We start from the raw sequence: 22,654 nt of genomic DNA, 5'->3' as shown, positions 1-22,654 counted from the left end.
CCCCGGCCTCGGCCTCGCGGGTGCCCACGCCGCTCCCCCACCCCCCGCCACAGTTTCACTTCCGCTCTTGGGCTTTGGCTTCTCATGCCGGAGGGTGATTAGGGCCATCAGGGCCATCGGGTAGAATTATTTTTAACTACTGGAGAGATGCCTTGAATGACCGATCTCCTCCCTTATCCATCAAGAATAAAAAAAGTTCTTCAAACTCCCGAATTTATCGGTAACTTAGAATCTCTTCTTTCTGTTGGGTTCCCTGTTTTCTGAGAGCAGTTTTCCTTTCCTTCCAACTGAGGTAGATGGTTAGGATGATTCAGAAGTGTCTCCATGGCATAAACCTTGGAGTAAACAGCACATACACACATCTGCATTCACATGTATATGTGTAGAAGTATACGCAAACATATTTACAGGCATATTGACATTGCTACACATGTGCATACATATACACTCTTGCAGGGTGTCCCCAAAGTCTAGATTTTCCGGACACCCCTATCTAATAGAGAGTCATGTAATATAAAATTATGAAACCTTGAGACTGTCTAGAGAATTTTTTTCATTTGCTTGTCAGCTAATTTTCTTGAATTGAGCTTATATGGAAATGCATTTCTCACAGCGCATCTGTAAATATTTAGGGTGTGGAAATAATGGACAAATTGTAATAGGCACTTCATATTAATCAAGTGGTAGGAAGTTCCCTAAATACTGGATAGTCATGGCAGATAAGAGCTTTCGAAAGCTTTGGGTTACTTGGGTAATAAGTAGGTGTAGAGAAAATTTTTGGGAATAGCTCTTGTATGTAGTTATCTTGTCAGTGCTTGCATTTCCTCAACTTTATTTCTTCTTAAAAGTAAAGAGAATAAGTGGTTGCTTTTGTAAATATTTAGAATCTTTCTCAATTTTCATATTCACTTCAGCATTTAGTAAGCCCCTACTATCTGCTGAACATTGTGCTGTTAGTCATACTGTAACTGTAGAAAAAATTAATTGACCCTTATTTTTATCCACTGATAACATGGATTTTTAAAAAAAAGTTCATTTTGAAGACCGAAAAATAATTTTGTAGTTTATCAAAATGAAAAGCACATGCTGAACTGAAGTTCCAAAGTCAAGCCTTGAAAATTCAGGTAAAAATTGGAAGGCTCTTACAAATCGAAACATAAACTACCTTATTGGAATCTTCTAAAAACTGCTTCCAAGGTCTGTACATAAATAGTTCAAAACAGGGAGGTTCCATTTGGTTTTATATGTTGGGAAATAGGACAGGTACATGGTATGGTAACACATGTTTTAACCTGTCCAATTTTTTTCTTTGTCAGTGTAGTTGTTTTTTGTTTTTCTATTGCAAAACTTGGAAGCAGTTTAAACTCTACCAGTAGTCTCTTCCATTAACATAAGTTGCCTCATGTTCTATACTTTTTCTCCCTAGTAAAATCAGAAAGCTAAGAATCCTATTAATGATTCTCAAAATTTTTTTCATTTTATCGGTTGAACACACCAGTGAATCATATTTTTTGGCCTAAACCCTAAAAAAAGATAAGAAAATATTTTCAAAATAATAACAGGTACATATAACAGTGATTATCAGAATATAGGCCTTTACCTTTTAGACTTTGCTTGTGCCTGGTGTCTTAATACCCCTGCCCTCCAGATTAAGTAGAAAGTGAATGTGGTATTGGTGGAAGGTATCACCCCTGCTGTTCTTGTCATTGTTATGCCTGGACAAGATTCTTATTAATGTTCTTTCATGTGTTTGACCTAAAGGTTGGAGAGTGATATTTTTTTTTGAGCCTCTTTTGTGACTTTGCTATGTACCCTTGGTGCTTTCTGGTGCCAGGAAACAATGCACTATTTGAGAAAATATCCTCAGACAGGGTGATGATGATGTGCAACTATATAATAATCTTTTAAAAGGAACATTGTATATCCTGAAGTGAAGTTGAGTAGTAGCTTTATGGTTTTTTACATGGTGACTTGAATGCAGGTTTGACCTTTTTTACAGTTTGGGTAATGTTGAACAGACCAAGGATATTTAGCCTGGAGAAGAAGAATTTAGGAAATTCATTACTACCTTTAAATATTTTAAGGGCTGTCTCTGGAAAAAAAAAAGATTTCAGCCTCTTAGCTCCTGAGAAGAGAATTAGAACTAATAGATGGGTGTTATTGGAAGGCAGAATATTTTGGGAAGGTATGAGGAAGAACTTCCTAACAGAGCTGTTAGAAAATGAAATGGATTAGTGTTGTCTTGAGCTTTTCATTTCAGATCTGAAAACACAAGTAGAATGACTCCTTGTCAAGGATTTGGGAATTAGAACAGAGCTTGGACTAGATGACCTCTCTAAGGTCCTCGTCCACTCCCAGAATCTGGTTCTAGTGCACTTCATTTAGACTTCTAGCAGATGCCCATGCTTTTGTGGGGCAGATTAGTTTTTTATAGGAGTTTTCTAAAACTTTATGTCCTGTGAATTCATAGACTATCATCATTGCAGGTAAAATATGGCTGCATAGTCTGTTTGAATTTTAAGAATGGAAATGACTTTATAAACTCTGCAACTAAGTATCATGGACTTTACTGTCTGCTGTCTGAGAAATGGGTCTCTGAAATCATGATTAACTATTTTGGAAAGTCATACAGATGAAAAAGAAATTGAGAGTACATTTTGGTTGAATTGATCTGAATGATCCAGTGTTCTCTTTTACCAAGCTCCACTTCTACATCCTGGCACACATCTCTCCTTTCTGTTTCCTTTCTACTGTTCCAGTCTGGGCATTTATGACCACTTCTCTGGAGAGTTGTAGCCCAAGTCTTACTGCTGCTGCTTTCTTTCTTTCCCACTCGCTCTTTTGCACAGCTTCTTTGGTACAGATCTGGCCATGTCACTTCCCAGTCTTATTTGCCTCCCTGTTAATTATCAAATATACTTCGAACTGTGTTGAGTTCATTCAGGGCCCTTCACAGCATCATGTCATCTTACTTTTACAGCTTTCTTTATAATGCTTCCCTGCATGTTCAGTCTTCCAGCCAAATTACTGGAACAGAGTTTGTTCTTAAAGTATATTAGAGCTCTGCTTCTGAACTTAACGCTGTTTTCCTGTTGGTTTTGGTGCCTTTTCTTGTGCTCTTTTTTTTTTTTTGGAGGGGGGGAAAGACAAGGCAGTTGGGGTTAAGTGACTTGCCCAAGGTCCCACGTCTAGTAAGTGTGTCAAGTGTCTGAGGCTGGATTTGAACTCAGGTCCTCCTGACACCAGGGCCAGCGCTCTATTCACTGTGCCACTTAGCTGCCCCTTGTGCTCTTCTTAATCCTTGGAATGGCCTCCCTTCCTCCTTTTACAACACTTTTTGGGCAACTTGCTAGTATCCATACTGTTTATTGTTAGTCTGTATTATGGTTTCTGTATAAACTCCACAAATGCTTATTTAAACTTGGTATCACCTTCATTGTAGCAGTGTTGTGTGTAAAAAGTGTTGAATAAAATGAATCACTAAATACCACCAAAAGGTGACATCTTGTTTTAGTGTGTGGAATGTTGAAATGTAGCAGTTATCATTGGACACTATCAGCATCCTAATATGAATCCTTCACTTATTTGGTAGCTGGTTGATTTCTTGTTCACACACAGCTTTCATCAAAGACCTTTTATAGAAGAATTGGTAGAGGTAAATAAAATACTCAGCTCCATCTGAAAAGAAACCATGGGGAAAATATCTGAAAGCAATGCCCTACTTTTATTCAAAACCATGGTATAATGGTCCATGGAATTCTGTGGCATGTACATTTCTGGTCTTAAACATGGTGGACCTGGAGAATTCGATCCAAGGTTCTTAATCTGAGGTCTGTGAACTTATTTTCAAAAACTGTTTTGATAACTGTATTTCATTATAGTTAGTTTCTGTGGTAATTCTTTGAATTTCATTTTACTACTTTATTCTGGGAAGAGGTCTGTCACCAAACTGCCAAAGGAAAAAAAAAGGGTAAGAACCCCTGGTCTAGATTTATCAGAAGGTATACTACCATAGCAGAAACTTTGGGAAAGCAGAGGGAGATCCCTCAAAGGTAGCTCGGGGCAAATGAAAAGGAAATACTACATTTCCTAGCAGGTAATAACAACTTACATTTATATTTCACTGTTTGCAAAGCTGCTTACATATGTTATTTAATTTGAGTTTCACAGTAACTCTATTATGTGGAATGATCTTTCTTTTATAGAAAAGTAAACTGAGATCCAGAAGGATTATGTGACTTTGTCCATGTCATTTAGGGACACTTCACACAGTAAAAATTAGTAAGTTTCTGAGGTGGATTTGACCCCAAGACTAGTTTCTGTTCTGCCAGATTGGCAACTTAAGTTATCCATTCAATTATTCTAAAATCATAGGATCTATGAAGCTCTCTACTCCAACCAACTCATTGTGCAGATGAGGAAGTGGTGGAGGCCAGGGGTTGGGGGCTAATAATATTAACTCAGATTTTGTTTGTCTCCAGAGCCATTCTCTTCTACTGTACTACCTATCCAAAGATGTGGAATAGACTAGACATGAATAAAAAAGTTTAACTCTGTTCTTGAGTGACTGATTCACAAATGAATTTTTGAATTCACCTAAAGTCTTTCAGACTCATTTCTAATCTTTAAGGTTGATGTTAAGGGTGAAAACACATCTTTTGGTGATTGTCAGACAGACTCTAGGGTTGGGTAGATCATGGATCTGGCCAAATGTGGTAATTCTTATGTTTTCATAAATAGTAATCTCTTGTGCCCAATCAAATAACTGACATTTCATATGACAGCATGATAGTTGAAATTTTTATTGAGTCTAGAAATGAGCGTCTTTTTTCTTTGGACTTGAAGTATATTTAACATTTAAAAATTTTTAATTATAATTAGATTTCATTAATTTTTTTAAGCAATTCTCTGAATAAATCTTGTCTCTGCTGTAGGATTTTTATGTTATCTTTTTCGGGAGAATCTTTTAAAAAAATAATTACTAAAGTATTCTCTTAATCATGAGAACACTTAAACCATATTTTCTCATGTTTTTCTCAGCTGATTTAATCTCCGGGGTATGCTAACGCTTCTTGGAGTGGAAAATGACTCTTTCATGTGTCATTTGTGCTGTGATCTGACTTTGAAGAAACCCTCATTTATAACTTTTAGTGAAATTTTAGATTTAATATTAGACATTATGAGTTAAAAGTCCAAGATGTGTCTAGAAGGAAAGAACCTTACTACATGAAGAAAAAGAGGTGGAAGGGACATTGAGAAGAATATGCAAATATATTCCAGTAAAGTACATAAAATACCGCTGACGGGAGTAGAGGTAAAAATAGGAACAAGTTAAACTGTAATTTAGGGGCACTTTTGAGGCTTTGGTAAAGAAAAAAAAACCAGACTTATTGGAATCTTTTTTTTTTTCCCAGTGTTGGTTGATAGCTTTGAGCAGAAAGAAAAAAATAAACCTTAGTAGCACTTTGCACCTCTCATTGCTTTGCTCCCATCAGGTACTCATTACATTGAATGAAATAGTTTTCAGTACACTCAAGGTAGATGACAATATACAAAGGAATGTATGGCTTCATATAGTATAGGGAGCACATTGTCGCTGATTTCAGGCTACTTATAGGAGGGGTACTGATTGACCAGAAAAAAATAGTAGTGAATTCTTTTTGGAGAAGGTAACTTTTTTTTTTCCATTTTTTTTCTTTTTTCCAATACTTTATTAACTTCTGATTTACATCATTCATTTCCGTCAGATTTTGAGTTACAAATTTTCTCCCTGTTTTCCCCCTACCCACCACCCCAAAATAGCAGTCCCACAGGATATCCCCTCCTCCAATCTGCTCTCTCCCATACCCCCTTAGACTTTTCCAGCAGGGCATGGTGGATCTCTATGCCCCAGTGCCTGTATATCTTATTTCCCAATTACATGTAAAATAGTTTTAATAATAGTATATATGTATATATTTGAATATTTGATTTTAAAACTTTGAATTCCAGATTCATTCCCTTCCTTCCTTGTCACCCACCCTTACTGGGAAGATAAGCAGTTCAGTATAGGTTGTACATGTGTGGCTAATGCAAGACAATAACATAGTAGATATATTGTAAAAGACTGACTATATTTCCCTCCCTCCTATCCCACCTCCCACTTGTTCTATTCTCTACTTTGATCCAACTTCACTCCCCTCCAGCCTGCCCTCCCTTCCATCATCCCCTCTCTCATCCCCTTCCCCCCCCTACTCTCCTGGAGGGTGAGATACCCTATTTAGTGTTTGTTTCATTCCCTCCTCAAGCCAAATTCAGTGGGAATAAGGTTGACCCATTCCCTTTTGCCTCCCCTCCATTGTAACCATTTTCCCTTGCCTCTTCTATATGAGATAGTTTACCCCATTCTGTCTCTCCTCATTTCCTCTCATTATATTACTCTCTCACCTCTTAATTTCACCTTTTAAGTATCATCCCTTCCTGTTAAATTGGTCCTGTGCCCTCTATCTATGTATACCTGTAAACATATATATACACATTCACATATGTATTCATATGCCCATATACCCTCATATATAGACATATATATATTTCTATTCCTTTCAATTACTGAGAAAAGTTTCATAAGTTACAATTATTGTTTTTCCATGTAGGAATGTTAATAGTTCAACTTTGATAAGTTCCTTATGATTTCTTTTCCCTGGTTAGAGAAGGTAACTTAGTTAGTGGTTTAAAAACTATTTAAATGTCTCCTGTTAATTAAGGAGACAGATTTGTCAGTATCATTGATGGTATGTTACCAAAGCCAAAGTCTTCTTAACTTTGGTTCTTGTTCATGTCTTCCTAATGTAGAATAAAATAATAACTAATAATTTTCTTTAGCAGAAATTGACTGTCTACTAAGTGATATTCATGAAGAACATTGTCAAACGAAAGTTTGTAATGGTATATACTCTTGTTACATATTAAAATTGGTATTGATTGGGTAAACTACTGAATTTTAAAAAAGTATAATAGTAAACATTTGAATTTCAGTGAACTCATGAATCCTTTATTATACTAATAGACTAGTGTAATATTTGTTTTTGAGTGGGAGAGTAAAGAGTTTTCTGAGAGCAATAAAAAATAGGGTCATGGATTTATAGCTAGAAGAAGCTGTAAAGGTCATCTAATTAAAACCCCTTATTTTACAGATGAGGAAAGGTAGTGCAGAAGAGAAGTGATTTGCTATAGAGAAGGGACTTCAATCCAGCACTCTTTTCAGCACTGTATCTCATTGGAAGGCTTTCTTTCGGGCAGCAGTAGCCCCTTGCCTCTTAAATTTGTGGAGTAGCCTAGGTCCATGAATGCCTTCTTTGAATTTTATATCCTCCTGTTGCTTTCTGCTGCTTTTGTTACCTGCTCCAATGAGATCACCAAAGACATTAGAATTGTGAAGTGTCTGCCAGTAATCACTGGGAGATTACATCTATCTTTGAGTGGAAAGGGAAGATGGAGGGAGTCAGTGAGGTTATAATGACTGTGACTGCACAGCCTGGATGGAATTTGTTCAAACTCATCACCCCAGTAAAGTGGCTGAGGTCATTGCACTGCCTGTGGGACAGGGAGCCTCCCAAGCTTGCACTGGGTGGAGGACATCAAACCCGGAATTACTAAGTCATGATGAAGCTGTTAGAATTACTTTTACCCTCTGCTGATGTCTTCATTCCCTTTCAACTCCTGGAGGGACATGGTGAGGTGTTAACATCTAATGTTTAAGTGAGTTGCAGCAAAAGGTAACAATCTAGTCTTGTATGTTCTTATGGAGTTATTTGAGTAGACTGTAGGTAATATACTTCCCATCTTTCTATCATAGGGCTAAAATACACTTCCTTTAGAGGCAGTATAAAGAGCTCTGGGTTTGGAGTCAGGATCTGCCTTCAAACCCTGCCTTTCCTACCTGTGTGACCTTAGGGAAATTACTTAATGTCCCCAGGTTTTAAATTTCCTCATCTGAAAAATGAGTGGGTTGGACTAGGTAGACTCCCTGAGGTCCCTCCCAGCTGTTGACCAGGGCTTCTTAACTTTTTTGGTTTCATGGACCCAGTCTGGGGAATCCTATGGATGAACACCACCTCAGAATAATGTTCTCAAATACATAAAGTACATAGGGTTATTACAAAGGAAGCTAATTAAATTGAAATGTGGTTATCAAAATAAAAAAGTTCATTGACTCCAGCTTCCCTTCCAGTTCTATTATCATAATTTTGTATTTACATAACTAAAGTTACAATTAGAGAATTTTCATATTCTGACACTATAATGAGAGTAGTCAGGAATTAGGAAAAACTTCTAGATTTTCCGTGTAAATCAATAAAAAAAGAGGGCTTGATATGCAGAATTTTACTTTACAGGTATCCTTTTTGTAATTCTTCTATCAAAGTATCATGGAATACTATTTGCAAAACCCCAAATACTTCTTTCTTTTTTTTCAATTTAGAAAAAAATATTTTTATTTCACATCATTTCAGATGGGTGACTTGGCCTGTAACTCCTTGTGAAAAAAAAAAATCAGTAGGCACAAGCAACAAAATAAGAAGGTTGAAAAGCTATAAGCTCTTTTTTTCTAAGAGACTATGACATCATCTAGTAATTAAAATCATCCCAAAAATTAGATCAGTGATGCAGTGTCTTGAAATATTTACAAATGGTAATCCATAATTTTTGATTGGGGTCAATTTTTTATTATGAGTAAATTTTCAAAAAGTTTTCAATCAAAATATCAGTGCTGAAAATATACATATGATAGTGAAATTGTTTTTAAGAAGACTTTTAAATGGTATCTTATGTCACTAACTTGTTATGATGAAATTGCACTTACCTCACAGTTAACTGGCTTCTGGAAAAGGGCAAGAGTTAAACATTTTTTGAGAACCCTTATTTACAACATAGGAGGAAATTGGAGGGTTCCTCTTATTACAGAAAATGCATGTTTTGCATAGACAAAACTACTTGGTTCTGCTATTAACTGTTAGAACTCATGGAAACTACGCTCACAGAAGCCCAACTGTATTATTTGTTGTCTGTATTGAGTGGATCTAATCTCCAGCTTTTGATTCTATAACATATTCTAAAAATGTATGCTGCTTTTATTTGTATTTATAACCCACCCACATGCTTATCCTCCACTGATTTCTTACCACTCCCATTTTTCTTGAAAGTAAAATTTCAGTTTCTTTAATTATGAAATTAATTTAAAGTAGTAGGTTATCAGGAAGCAACTTAAATAAAATTTGTGGGTTTAAAAAATTTTTTTAAAGATGAGGGCCTTTGAAGATATCCAAAATTTACCCAACTAGATAGCCCAAAAAAAGTAGTTAATTTTTTTTTTTACTTTTAGATGCTTTATTAATAAGAAAGTGAAAATAACCCCAGTCCTAATTCCCGAGGGACTTCATCATGAATTTAGTGATCTGAGTCACAGAAAGGAGTTAATCTTGTGAGCCTCCATTGGCATGAGTTAGAATCTGTGTTGAAGCATATAAGAAGTTTTTTTAGATTTTTCTTTTTTTTTTTTAATCCATTACCTAGTTTTTTCAGTATGGATTATTGACCTGATAGATTTAATGGCTTCATTTTGTAGTAATGGGTGCCTGCATTTTAAATATTTATTGCTGAGTATGTGTTAGTGTATAACAGTATATTGAGCATAAGCTTTTGAAGTCCATTGGGTAAATCTTGTTAAAACTTTAAAGCTGCTTGTATAGGAATTCTCTTAAGCACTATTGTATGTTAGTTGTTTTGGTTGGTGAATTGGCTCATGTGATTGACTTTGCATGTGTATTACTTAGGAAACTAGCTTTTTACCAAATGACAGTTTTGGTTTGTGAATAGTAAGGTTTTTTGAGCAAGAATCTTATTGGTGTTAATATGGAAATCCATATGAATATTTTCATATATGTTTCCTTCTCCCAATTTAATCCACGAAAAGATTTTAGTAATTCATTGACTTGTACCCAGAACCTTCTACTGATTCTATGGTAGAGTAGATCCCAAATTGAGGAGGGAGGAGAGCTGAAGAAGGGGAATTCCCATGAGGCACACAGCTTCTTTTTACAGCAAGTGTCTTTAATCGTGTGACAAATTTGAATAACTTCCCCCCCCCTTTTTTTTAAAGAGAAACCAAAAGCCATGGTGGCAGGGACCTCCTCCCCAAACTCTTCTTTATCATGTCTATCTAGTCTGTATTTTCTTTTTGGTCTCCCACCCTCATACGTTCTTTCTGTAGGCAATAGAATCAGATTGATTTTTATTAAGGATTAGTCTGGTTAGCTTTTTGGTGCCAAGTTAGTTGTAGGTTGAAAAACCTTTTACCTTCTGCTACACCATTAAGCTGCAGAATTAATAATTAATTTTCGCTGCTGAGTAGTAGAGGAAGCTGTCAGTGGTGATCTCAAAAGTCTTATTGATTTTTGCTCATAAAAAAGAACCCTTGCTTCAACATTACAGTTCTTTTAGAGAAAGAGATTTTTTATTCTTTTCACTCCCTCATAATTCATTTTTTTGCAAGTGCCTTCACAGAATTGTCTGGGACACAAATATGAACCATGGATCCAGAAGAGGTATTTTGCAATGAGAATATATACATAGATTTCTTTGTAGGGGTACTCTTATATTGTGACAGATTGAATATAATACTGGAGTGTTAGTTTGTGATTCAGGATCCTCTTCTCTGAAGCTTCTATAAGTCCAAGGCTACTGCAATAGTTTATGTCTGTCTTAGTTCTTTAAATTATAGTGAGTCCTACAGGTATCTGTTAAATTGAAATAGTTTAATCACCTTCTGTGTAAAAAGGAATTATGGCAAACAAGAAGAAATCTAAATAGGTACTGCCACCTAGGAATTTGCACTCTGGATCAGGAATTACATTCTAGTTGTGTAATTGTGTAAGTCACAGAAATTTAGAATCATAGATTAATAGATTTAGAGCTGGAAAGGACCTTAGAGGTCACGTTTAAGTCCAACTTTCTAATTTTACAGATGAGGAAATTTCTTTCTGGAGAGGTTAAAGTTACTTTTTCAAGGCTACAAAGTTGTGAGGCAAGTGGAAGGGCTAGGCTTCAAACTCAGATACTCTGGTTTCAGACTCAGTGCTGTTTCATCACGCTGGCTCAGATAGGAAAATGGAAAGCTGTGGAGGGAATGTTGGTAGGAAAAAGACAAATACTCATGTTCAAGGGCTTCACTGTTGTCAAAGAAAAAATCTGGTAAGTATTTCTTTTAAGCTCTGTTAGAATAGAATTGAGGTTTCGTTGGAAATATGGAAAGCATCATGTAATGATTACATACACATCTACAATAAATACATTTCAGAGAGAGAGAGAGAGAGAGAGAGAGAGAGAGAGAGAGAGAGAGAGAGAGAGACCTTGTGCCAACTGTTTAACTTGGAAATCTTGATTCTGACCATGTCATTCCTATTCAGTCAACTCTGGTGGCTACCTATTCCCTCTAGGATCAAATATAACATGCTGTTTGGTTTTTGAAGTCCTCCATAAACTGGCCTACCCTTCCTTCCTTTTTAGTCTTCTTTGACCTTAAATCCCCCATGTACTCTGCAGCCTAATGATACTTGTCTCCTTGCTGTTCATTACACATGACCTCTCTCTCTAGACTGAGTTTTCCCTGGCTGTTGCCCAGTAGTGGAAACTTTCTCTCTACTGGTTTTCCTGACTTCCCTCAAGTCTCAGCTAAAGCTCCATCTCCTACCAGAAACCTTTCCTGACCCTCCTTTGATGGTAGTGACTTTCCTCTGTCCCTGATCTCCAATTTATTCTCTCTGTATCTGGTTTGGCTATAGTTGTTTGCATGTTGTCTCTCCTGGGTTAGACTGTAAGCTCCTTGAGGGCAGATTCTGTTTTTTACATTTCTCTATCCCCAGTGCTTAGGAAAATGCCTGGCACAGAGTTGTTAACACATGCTGTTTGACTGACATACTAGAAACACTTTTTTCAACTGAAAGCTTTAAAAATAAGGTCTTTTAATAGGCACTTAATAGTACAAGCAAATGGAAGTTAAGTAGTTGGCATATTTGAAAATGTCACCTCTACAATGCTTTATTTCTTATACCTCCTGAGGCCAAATAATACTGTTGATTTTTTGCTTCATAAGGTAACAAATTCCAGAAAGAATTTCTCAGTTCTGATCAATTTCTCATTTGCTAGAATGGGTAAAGATTTAATGTGAAAGATTAGGAGAAAAATAATTTGCAACAAAAGTAAATGACTACTCTGAGGTGAGGCCTGGGGTTTGAGGGGTTTGGACGGGTTTACTTGCATTGACATTGTGTGGGGATTGCATAGTTCCAGATTTTAGGAAGATAATGTGTGAGGACTGGAGGCTGGAGGACCAGGTGCAAGTCCCCAGATACTTTTCAAAATGCTTACTTTAAGGCTGGTATTGCTCTAGTTTGTGGGTACAAACATCAAATGGTTAGTCTAGTTGGGGAGACAGGATGTAAACACTTTAATCATTAAGGAGTGGTTCAAACAACAATGATGGCATAGGTGACAACATGGTAGTCCCTGGTCAAAAAACTTGGGAGTATAGGGGTGAACTTGGTTGGTTTAAAAAAATTTTTTTTGATAACAGTCTTTTAATGTTTGGTTACTTTTGTAATCCTACATATTTTATTTTTATTCCTTTAAAAATATCGTTCTGAGAGTCCGTGAAACAAAAAAAGGGAAGAATACTTCCTTTAGTCACTCCCCATTTTCTCTAGGGCCTTTCAAGTCACCTCACAATTTGACTGCAACCTACCTTTCTAGTCTTATTTCATATTATTCCCCTTCAATCACTTATATGTTCCAGCAAAACTAGGCTACTAGTTGTTTTCCAAACTTGCCATTTCATCATCAGTTTTTGTGCACTAAAGTGAATAGTCTGGACCTATAATGCATCCCCTTCTCAGATCTTTCTCTTACAAGAGCGATCTTCCTTTGAAGGAAGCTTGGTTCTGGTACCTTTGTGAAGTCTTTCCTGATACTTTGTCATTCTTTTCTATTTGGCCCAGAGGAATTTGTAAGCCCCTTCAGGGTAAGGATTATTTTTGTGCTTATATGTACAGTGCTTTTGCCTTGTACGTTGTAGGTACTTAATAAATATTTTTTGAATTTCAGGATATTTTTTGAATTCTTAGATTTGAGCTTTGTCTTGAAGGATAGAGAAGATCTAGTTAGATGGAAAGTAGGGGTTGGTCAGTCTTTCAAGCAGATGGAACCAAAAGCTTGGGTAAAAGGCCACATATGTATGTGTGTGTGTGTGGGGGGGGGCACTGAATCACTGAATGCATCAGTCAGTTTGGCCAGAGCAGAGAGTTTGTAGTGGAGAGTAGCAGAAGAAAAATCTAGCAAGGCATAACATACTTAGTTCTTGAGGGGAGCAAGATGGAAAGAGATGGTCTGGGGCAGGTAATTTAAATCATGTGTTGGGTGATTTAGAGTTGGGTATAACCTGGAGAGGAGAAGATCAGTTAGATTGAATCTAAATGTTGTAAGGACCTTGGTTATGGGTCTAGGAAGTGGGAATGGGAAAAAAGGGAATAGATGTGAGGTTGCAAAGGAAAAACAAGACTTTGTGAATATGTTGGGGTCATGGAAAATAAAAAGGGATGGATTAAAGTAAAACAAGAGATTTTGTTCCATTAATTCCTTTTATCTCTCCTTTTCTACTAGGCTAGTTCCCTCTCTTCTACCCTAAAGAAGCCTTCCCTTGACCTTCTTTAACACTTCAAGCTGTTGCCCTGTTGGCTTCCTACATCATGGGAATCTTAGAAAGAATAGTCTGTAGCCCAGGTGTCAAACTCAAATCCAAACACATCTTTGTGAGCCTCTTATTGACTTAGAAAACCACAATTTAACATGCTCTGTGTTTTATTCTATTTTTATTTATTTTGTTAAATATTTTCCAGTTATATTTTAATCTGGTTTGGGTCACACCCAGAAATTTTACAGCCTTCCATTTGGTCACCTTTGGTCTATAGCAGGGGTCTTACCAACTTTTTTTGTAGGGTGCCTGGAACTAAGAAATGATAGTTACATTTTTGAGTAAAGTTTTGTTGTATTTTAAAATATAAAATATATTCTTGGCCAAGAAGGTGTCAGTCAGGATTTGGGCTTCAGCCATAATTTGCTCTCTCCCCTCATATACACTTATTTCATTGTCTTTACTACCTGCTACCCAAACCCCTGTAATCTGACTTCTTTCAACCATCATTTTGCTGAACATCTTTCTCTAAGATCACCAGTCACTTTCTTATTGCTAAGTCTACTGCAAATTCTTTCTATTATCAGTCTCTTATGACCTTTCTGTAACATTTGATACAATGGACCTCCTCTTGTAGAGTATAGCTTCTCCTTTACCTCTGTGACATTTGTCTTGTGGTTCTCCTATTTCAGTAACTACTACTTTTTCCTTTTTGTTAGCTTCTCATCCTCCTCTCAACTCTAAAATTTAGGGTGTTCTCAAAGATTCTGTCTCAGGCATTTTTTCTTCTTAAACTTTTACTTATATTAATACATTTTTAAATTACACACATTTCTGAATATATTTCTCTCCTCTCCCTTATCCAGCAAAACAAACTCATAATCAGCCCCAGACTTTTTAAACTTCCTTTTCTATAATGTCCCCTTTGGTAATTTCATTTAGTCATTTATCAGCATTATGTAGGTGACTCCCAAATCTGTATCTTTATTTCTGTCCTCACCCCAGTGCTTCCATCTGTGATTCAAGTGTTTGTTGCCTGTTTCTACTTGGACACCCTTCAAAGTGTTTAAAACTCAATTAATCATCTCTCATTTTCCCCACTAGCCCCTCCTCCTCCCAGGAGGAAATTCAGTAGCAAGTCAGGGTTGTTTTAAGGATTTTTGCTTAGATATGTGAATGTGTATTTGGCATAAAAGTTATTATATTAATTTTTTAGGTTCTTTGGGCAAGTGAGTGTGTTCTTTGTTGTAATGTATTTTTTTTTTTTAATCAGTGTGGGTCATAACACTGTAGTGGAATTTGGGGGAGAAGGAGTTTTCAGGGGACCTTCCTGATTTCCAAAGTGTAAGAAGTGAATATTTGAGGCCCCTATTTATGGAAGCAGTGGTTTCTGTATGATCAAATTAAGGCAAAATCCTGGTTGCATATTCTGTGTATCCGGACTCTAAATATACTATTGTTTTCAGCTTTTTATGTATTTAACTTTATCAGCAAAAACAATCAGAGATTGCCAGAAGTGAAGCTTGAGTCTTTGGCAGGGTTTCATGAAGTGAATAGAGAAGCAAAAAGTAAAAGCTACCAAATATTCTTTCCACATTACCATTTCTGGTGTTCTTTTTTCTTTATGTCACTAGTTAGGCAGTTTTACTGGTAGATAGCTGCTTATCCTTCTTCTTCATACATAATTCATTCTGCAGACCTCTCATTGGTAGGAATTTAGCTATGCTTATGTAACTCCTTAATTCTTTTCCACTCCCCTTCCAGAAGTTTTGCTACCTCTGGCTTTTTCTTTCTGGGAGCTTTTTTTCTTTTGACATTTGTTTTCTCCAGCCTTTCCTGAAACTACTACAAGACAACTGTAACTGCTGATTTTCTTCATAAGGAATCTTATCTGAGCATTGAACTGAAAACACTGTCCATTAATGATTTAAATAATTAAATAGCTTAATAATAAATCTCATTTGGTACTTATAAAACCTCATGTATATATGTGCTATAGCAGTATCTTTATATTACAGATAAGGAAACTGAGGCTCAGAAACTTGTCCATAGTCACATAGCTAGTAGGTATAGGAGATAGGAGGTAATATTTCAGCTTGTATCACTCTAGACTCCAAGTCCAGCATTCTTTCTAATACACCACATTTTTTCTTAAGCTACTGATTGACCTTTGTATTTGGATTTGTATTTGAATTAATCTATATATACAAGTAAAAAGGTTTTGTAAAAAATGCCATCTGTTAACATTTTAAAAAATGAACTTTCATTTTGGCATACAAAGGTCAAGGTCACCCACTGTATCCTGGGCCATTGCTAGTCTTCTTGATTTTTGTGTTGCCACTGGACTTATATGACTGGAGGAGAGAATGAGGATGAATGCAACTATGCCTCACTTAAATGTCACCCTTGTGATGTCATTGGTTTTCTTCTAGACAGAAGGACAATCAACAGCATATGAAGCCCCAGCTTACTCCTCATTGAATCCCCCACAGTAAACAGCTAAGTAAATAACCTTAGTGACAGTGAGTGTACATTCATCCTTGCACTCTGGTTAGCCAGCCCAGTGGTTCTCAAACTTTTTGGTCTCAGGAACTTTTTACATTCTAAAAAATGATTGAGGACTCCTCCTGCTCCAAGAACCTTTCTTTATGTGAGTTGTCTATTGGCATTTACCATCAAGTTAAACTTACTATTATGAGAATAGTTTTGACCTCATGGACCCTCTGAAAGAGTCTTAGGGACGCCCAGAGGTCTTTTGGAGACTTGCTACTCTTAGTGTACACGGTCCCAGAGAGAGACAAAGTGTTTGCTATGGGTAGGTTGTTACTAATGCTGTCCAGTGCTTTTATTTGTATTCTGTTGTTGCTGAAGATTTTCATGTAGTTTGTATTAATTATTTCTATTCTTTAGGGATGCTTTGTATTCTATCACTTGATGTATATCTTTTATTTCTTTGAGTTCTTGTTATTTTTCATGGCATGGATTCTAGAGTGATAAGAGTTGAAATATTACCTCCTACCTCCTAATATTTCTAACTTCCAGTTGTGCTTACAGTTTATTTCCAACTTCTTTGCTGTTATGAACAGTGCTGCTATGAAAATTTTGTACAGATATCTATTTTTTTTTGTAACTTCCTTAGGGTATAAACCCATAGTAGAATTGCTGGGTTAAATTTTTTTGTAACATCTTAGAGAATTCCAAATTGTTTTCCAAAATAATTGGACCACTTTATAGCCCTAACATCTGTATTAGTGTGTTTGTTTTCCCGCATCCCTGCCTATATGGAATTTTCTTGTCTTTTCCCCTTTGATGGATATGAAGTAATTCAGAGTTTTAATTTGTATTACTGTATAGTTTGCCTTAGTTCTATTAAGTTAGTGTTAAATTATTTAACTCCTTTGAGTATGTGGTTTTTTTCAATAAAATAAACTCCCCGTAAAAAGAACTTCTACTCTTTGATTCTTTGCTCTTTATCTTTCCCACTGTTCTTGGGAAGTAAAGAATGCAATTAAATAGAGGATTTGGGTTTTTGGTTCTTTCTCTTTTTAAAATAAAGACTTTCACTGCTATTATTTCATTTGATGGCCATTCAGTCTCAGTTTTGAGAAGTGGAATCAGCCTTATTATCCACCTAGTGCAACCCCTTCAATTTACAGACTAGGAATCTGAGGAAGTCCAGGGACAGTGTAATTTGGGGCTCATGAAGTATGTATAGTAAGTTTCAGATTTGGGGCCTGTAACCATAAATTCAGTTCTCTTTCCACTGTACCATGCTTCCTCAGGGTTCAAACCCCAGATAGTATTATTTGTGACCTATGGGGAGGTTGCTCCGTCTTGATTTCCTGATTTTGTAGTGTAAAATGAGAGGTTGGAATAAATGACCTTCTACCTCTGAATCCGTGATCCTGTGTTTTTGAGAAAACTGATTCAATGGTATAGCCAAATAATTTGTAGTACTAAATAGTGCCTTGATTTTTTTTTTTTTGGTAGTAGCACTTTGCTTTTTGTCACATCAATTAATTAATGGTAGTGTTGGATAAGGATGTTAACTACCACCCATGTTTAGTGTGTAATGAGTGCTTTTTTCCCCCACTAAGCTAATTTCCTGGCAAAGTCACAATTAGTGGGTGAGATTTTATTTTTCCATTGTGTGAGTTAAATATGTGAATGTTACTTTTAGTGAGGACAGTGTTTTGAAAAGTTGTCTTGAGTTTGTATTTCTTGCATTTATAGAGCACCAATGAGCTCAAATTAATACTACCATTCTTTTTCTTTGGGGGAGGAAGGAAGATCCTTACTGTTTCCTGAAAGTAGCTAGAGCCAGGGTTCTTGCCCTTTTTTTATACCCTGGGCCCTTTTGGCAGTCTGGTAAAGCTTCTCAGCATAATATTTTAAAATCTGTAACAAAAAAAATCTATAAGATTACAAGAAAAACCAATTATAATGAAAAACAGCTATCAAAATATTAAAAGTTCAAGACCTCCAAGTTAGGAATGCCTGAGCTATAGGGGAATATATATCTTCAGAGGGAATACCTGGGAGGAGAAATAAAGGACATCCCTCCTTCCTCCAATTAGAATACTTTTCTAAAACATAAAGTAGCAGGCAAATGGTGTGGGATTGTGATTTTTCTATTGGTAAATAAATATTTTCCACACTGCCCTAAGTAGCTTTGATATTTTATCCCTCATTCAATTATACCTGAATATATGTGACCAATAATGAAAATCCCTAAGTGAGATGACATAGGAAAGGAGGACATAAAGAAAACTATCAAAAAACTTTAGTAATTTTTAACCACTGTCTTTTAAATTTTCTTACATTTCTCTCTGCATCTTGACTAATTTTAAGGTTTAAACTGTTTTGACTCTTGAGCTCTATCTCTATTGCATTTTATTGGTTTTTCAGCTGCTGTAAAATTTAGGAGAATTGATAATTACACATTCAAAATCCAGTGTGAAAGCCCCTTAAGCTAGAGAGACTGCCAGGTGTTGGGGTGAATAATAGGTCTAGAGTTAGGAAGACCTGCCTTAAAATTTAGTTTCAGACACTTCCTCAGCTGTGTGACTACCCTTAACCTTTGTTTTCTTCAGTTTCCTAGATTTTAAAATGGAGATAATAATAGTAACTACCTCCAAGGGTCATTGTGAGGATCAAATGAGGTAGTATTTGTAGAGAACCTACTCAGCACAGTGCCTGACACATAGTAGGTGCTTAATATATATATATACTTGTTCCCTCTTTCCCTCCCTTCCTCCATAAGTTAACTAGGCAAGTTTTAGGTGGCATCTGTTAAAAGATTTTGTGATGTTGGAACAATAAGGAGTTACATCTTACCAGAATAATTTTTTTCTCTTATCTTTGTTGTGCTGGTCAGATAACATTATTTATTTATTTACAAATATATGCTTTGATTTACACTATTGCTTTAATTGCTTGAAAGATACCCCAGCAGACTCCCAGTCTATATAACAAAGCAAATTTGTACCACAGAATGAATTTCAAATATTACCAGTAGTATTTCTGTACTTTAAAAAGAATAGTTCTATCAGGAAGTAGTAAGTACAGAGGTACTTTATAAAAGGAAACAGTGGACATGGATCATATATAAACTAGATGACATATATGTCATCTATCTGTCTATATTTTTATATAAAATAATAATAGCGGAAAGCCTTGACTGCAAAATCAATTAAATTCAACAAGACATTTTTATTTGCCTCCATGTTTGAGGCAGAGAACAAGTGCATCATTGGATAGACCACTGGCCATAAGTCAGGAAGACCAGGTTCAGGTAATGTTCTGCCCAAGACACAGTGACAGTGAACCTAAGTGACTTACTTCCTCTCATTGCTGTGGCAGCTTATTATTTGCTAACTGAACTAGAGAGAAAAAGATAAATTGTTAACTATATATATATATATATATATTCCATTTATATTCCACAGTGGAATATATATTTATATTCCACTCCTTGAGGGAGGGACATACTTTTAGAAAATGAGACCTATTGGGGGAGGGAGATAGCCCTCCACAAAAGCTGTGACCTTACATAGATTTAATTGTTTCAGGGGTGGTCTGCAAAGATGGCTAACTTTTTGGCAGTTGCCCGTCCCCCCAAGTTTATTCTGGGGTAATCTCCAAATATAATTTGTGAATATCTCATATCAAGGCTTCCACAAATGTGAATGACAGGACCCCCCTCAAGGGATAACAGATGTGTATGGGTAGAGGACAAATTTTATTCTGTCCCACAGAAAATTCATAAGATCCAAAGGATTTGTGGGAACCCATAATCACATACAAAAAATCATTTCCTCATTTGTAAAATGAGTGGGTTGGATTAGATGGCCTCTAAATTTCCTTTCAGCTCTAAATCTTATGCTTCTGTGATCTTTCTGGAAGAACTGAACTTGGAGTTGACATATGGACTACACACTGACATTTTGGTGAATTGCTAGTGATCCTACAAGATCTTACAAAGTCCCTTAGGCTCTTAGTATAATGGCTCCTTTCTCCTCTTCTGTCATCACATTCCCTCCTTAGGCAGACATACTTTGGAGCTTCTAGATGGCACCCATTTCCACTATACCTGTGTTGTATGAATTTGTTCAGTTGTGTCTGACTCTCCATCACCCTATTTTGGAGGTTTTCTTGGTGAAGATACCAGAGTGGTTTGCCATTTCCTTCACCAGCTCATTTTACAGATGAGAAAACTGAAGCAAATGGGGTTAAGTGACTTGCCCAGGGTCACACAGCTAGTAAGAGTCTGAGGCTGGATTTGAACTTATGAAGATGAGTCTTCTAGGCCTGGCAATCTATCCATTGCACCTCTTAGTTTCCTGTGATATTCATTGTTATGAATAACTCATTGTAATGGGGAAGAGGGACAGAGAACAAGTAATAAACTTTTCTTCATGATAGGACTTTTGTCTTGGACTGCATAAGAAATCCTCTACTTTCTCCAAGAGGCATAGCTTTTGAGAATTTTTTTCACTGTAGAAATCAGGTCCCCAAACACTGCAATTTGGTATTAATCTTCATGGCAACCCCCGTGGCTGATGCTGAATGGAGAAGTCAGTCACCCTTCTCTGATAGAAGGCTAGATTCCAGGACTGTGCTGCTTACGTGATGCTATAGGTTGGGATTCAGGAACATTGTCCACAAAACTTCTCTTTTGGGCTGAGTGACAAGCACATCTGCTTGTGCCATGTGCTTCTGCAGATACTCTTATCACAGCTCCAGCTGATGCCATCTTTTGGACTAAGTCCATTCCTTGATCTTTGATATGTGTGCTCAGAAATGAAAACAGACAGAATGTGTCCAGGAACTCCCTTTGCAGGCCACCTGGAAAGCACATGCGACAACATGTGTTATTGCAGAGACTGCTCTCCCCCGCTTGTCCCCCCAACTCCTTGAGAACAAAATCAGAAGGGAAAAGAAAAAAAGAATTTCATTCTGGTACCAGTTCTGCCACTTTTGAGGGACAGATTATTTAATCTTTCTGAGGTTCTTTTCTTCATCTGTAAAGTAGGGGAAATAGTTATACTTCTAACATTTACAGTATTGCTTTGAGTATCAAGCAGATATTGTACTTAAAGTACTTCATATTATAGTCTTTATAAAATTGAGCTTAATTTATTTTGTTGAATAAATACTCCTCTCTCTCTCTCTCTCTCTCTCTCTGTCACTCTCTGTCTCTCTGTCTGTCTGTCTGTCTCTGTCTCTCTGTCTCTGTCTCTCTGTCTCTGTCTCTCTGTCTCTCTGTCTCTGTCTCTCTCTGTCTCTGTCTCTCTCTCTCTGTCTCTCTCTCCCTCTCTTTCTTTCTCTCTTTCTCTCTTTCTCCCTCTCTTTCCCCTCACTCCAGTTCCTCTGATCTCAGGTTCAGAGAAGGGACTTCTGAATTCATTTCCAGTGCTGTTTTTGCCATCCACACTGTGTAAAATATAGTACGTATTATATATAAATACATAATATAAAAGAAACATTGAAAAATGTCTAACTATATCTGTGTACAAATACAGTTGATTTAGTTGTAGAAAATTTAGCTTTTGATAACCCATATGATTAAATTTAATTGTGAACCTTTTCTTATGCTAAATTGTTGGGAAAATAATCTGAAAATCACCACTTGAATTTTTTTCTCTTTATTTTTGTTTATTTAAATTGATCTATTTATTTTTAGTTTTTAGCATTCACTTTTATAAGATTTTGAGTTTTAAATTTTTCTCCTTTTTCCCCCTCCCTAAGATGGGGAGGTTATATCTGAAATAGGCTATACATGTACAGTCATATTAAACATATTTCTGTATTGTTATGTTACAAAAGAAGAATCAGAACAAAAGAGAAAAACCATGAGAAAGGAAAAAAAGAAAATAGTATATACTTCAATCCGCATTGAGACTCCACAGTTCTTTCTCTGAATGTGGATGGAATTTTCCATCATGAGTCTTAGGTCATTGCATTGCTGAGAAGAGCTAAGTCTATCAAGGTGGATTGCTGCAAAATCACAGTTGCTTTTACTGTGTGCAGTATTCTTGGTTCTGCACACTTCACTCAGCAATCAGTTAATGTAAGGCTTTCCAGGTTTTTCTGAAATCTGCCTACTCACCATTTCTTATGGAACAATAGTATTCCATTACATGCATATACTGTAACTTGTTCAGCCATTCCCCAGTTGGTCCAGGGCATCCCCTCAATTTTCTATTCTTGGCCACCACAAAAAGAGCTGCAAAAAAAGGTTTTTGTACATGTGGGTCCTTTTCCCGTTTTTATGATCTCTTTGGGATACAGCCCTAGTAGTGGTATTGCTGATACAAAGAGGACTATCCCTGTAAGGAGACTGATATCAAAGGGATTTTGAATTGTTCCCGGCACAAGTGGCAGAACCTGGACTCCAACCTAAGACTTCATTGTCTGTCCAAGGACCCTGTG

The 22,654-nt window shown here is 36.5% G+C and overlaps 4 protein-coding genes across 16 annotated transcripts in view; 1 reads left to right on the top strand and 3 right to left on the bottom strand.

Annotated features, from left to right (window-relative positions):
• Positions 1 to 11,569, bottom strand: part of YME1L1 (YME1 like 1 ATPase) — a 191,677-nt gene extending 180,108 nt beyond the window's left edge. For both annotated transcript variants that reach the window (XM_069086343.1, XM_069086344.1), the window contains exon 1: positions 11,561 to 11,569. The gene's annotated coding sequence lies outside the window, so the exon portion shown is untranslated. The remainder of the gene's footprint in view (positions 1 to 11,560) is intronic.
• The window catches only part of RAB18 (RAB18, member RAS oncogene family), a 508,262-nt gene extending 496,687 nt beyond the window's left edge, over positions 1 to 11,575 (bottom strand). Inside the window, exon 1 of the mRNA XM_069086368.1 lies at positions 11,561 to 11,575. The gene's annotated coding sequence lies outside the window, so the exon portion shown is untranslated. The remainder of the gene's footprint in view (positions 1 to 11,560) is intronic.
• The window catches only part of ACBD5 (acyl-CoA binding domain containing 5), an 88,003-nt gene extending 76,428 nt beyond the window's left edge, over positions 1 to 11,575 (bottom strand). Inside the window, exon 1 of the mRNA XM_069086348.1 lies at positions 11,561 to 11,575. The gene's annotated coding sequence lies outside the window, so the exon portion shown is untranslated. The remainder of the gene's footprint in view (positions 1 to 11,560) is intronic.
• Positions 1 to 22,654, top strand: part of ABI1 (abl interactor 1) — a 102,419-nt gene that overhangs the window by 953 nt on the left and 78,812 nt on the right. The gene's annotated exons all lie outside the window — the stretch shown is intronic.

This window comes from Petaurus breviceps, unplaced genomic scaffold, assembly GCF_028583685.1.
Source record: "Petaurus breviceps papuanus isolate PSGF00001 unplaced genomic scaffold, PetGlider_PUasm1.0 178, whole genome shotgun sequence".
Classification (NCBI taxonomy): Eukaryota; Metazoa; Chordata; class Mammalia; order Diprotodontia; family Petauridae; genus Petaurus; species Petaurus breviceps.
Note: the sequence above shows the minus strand (reverse complement) of the source record. Positions and strands in the feature narration are given on the sequence as shown.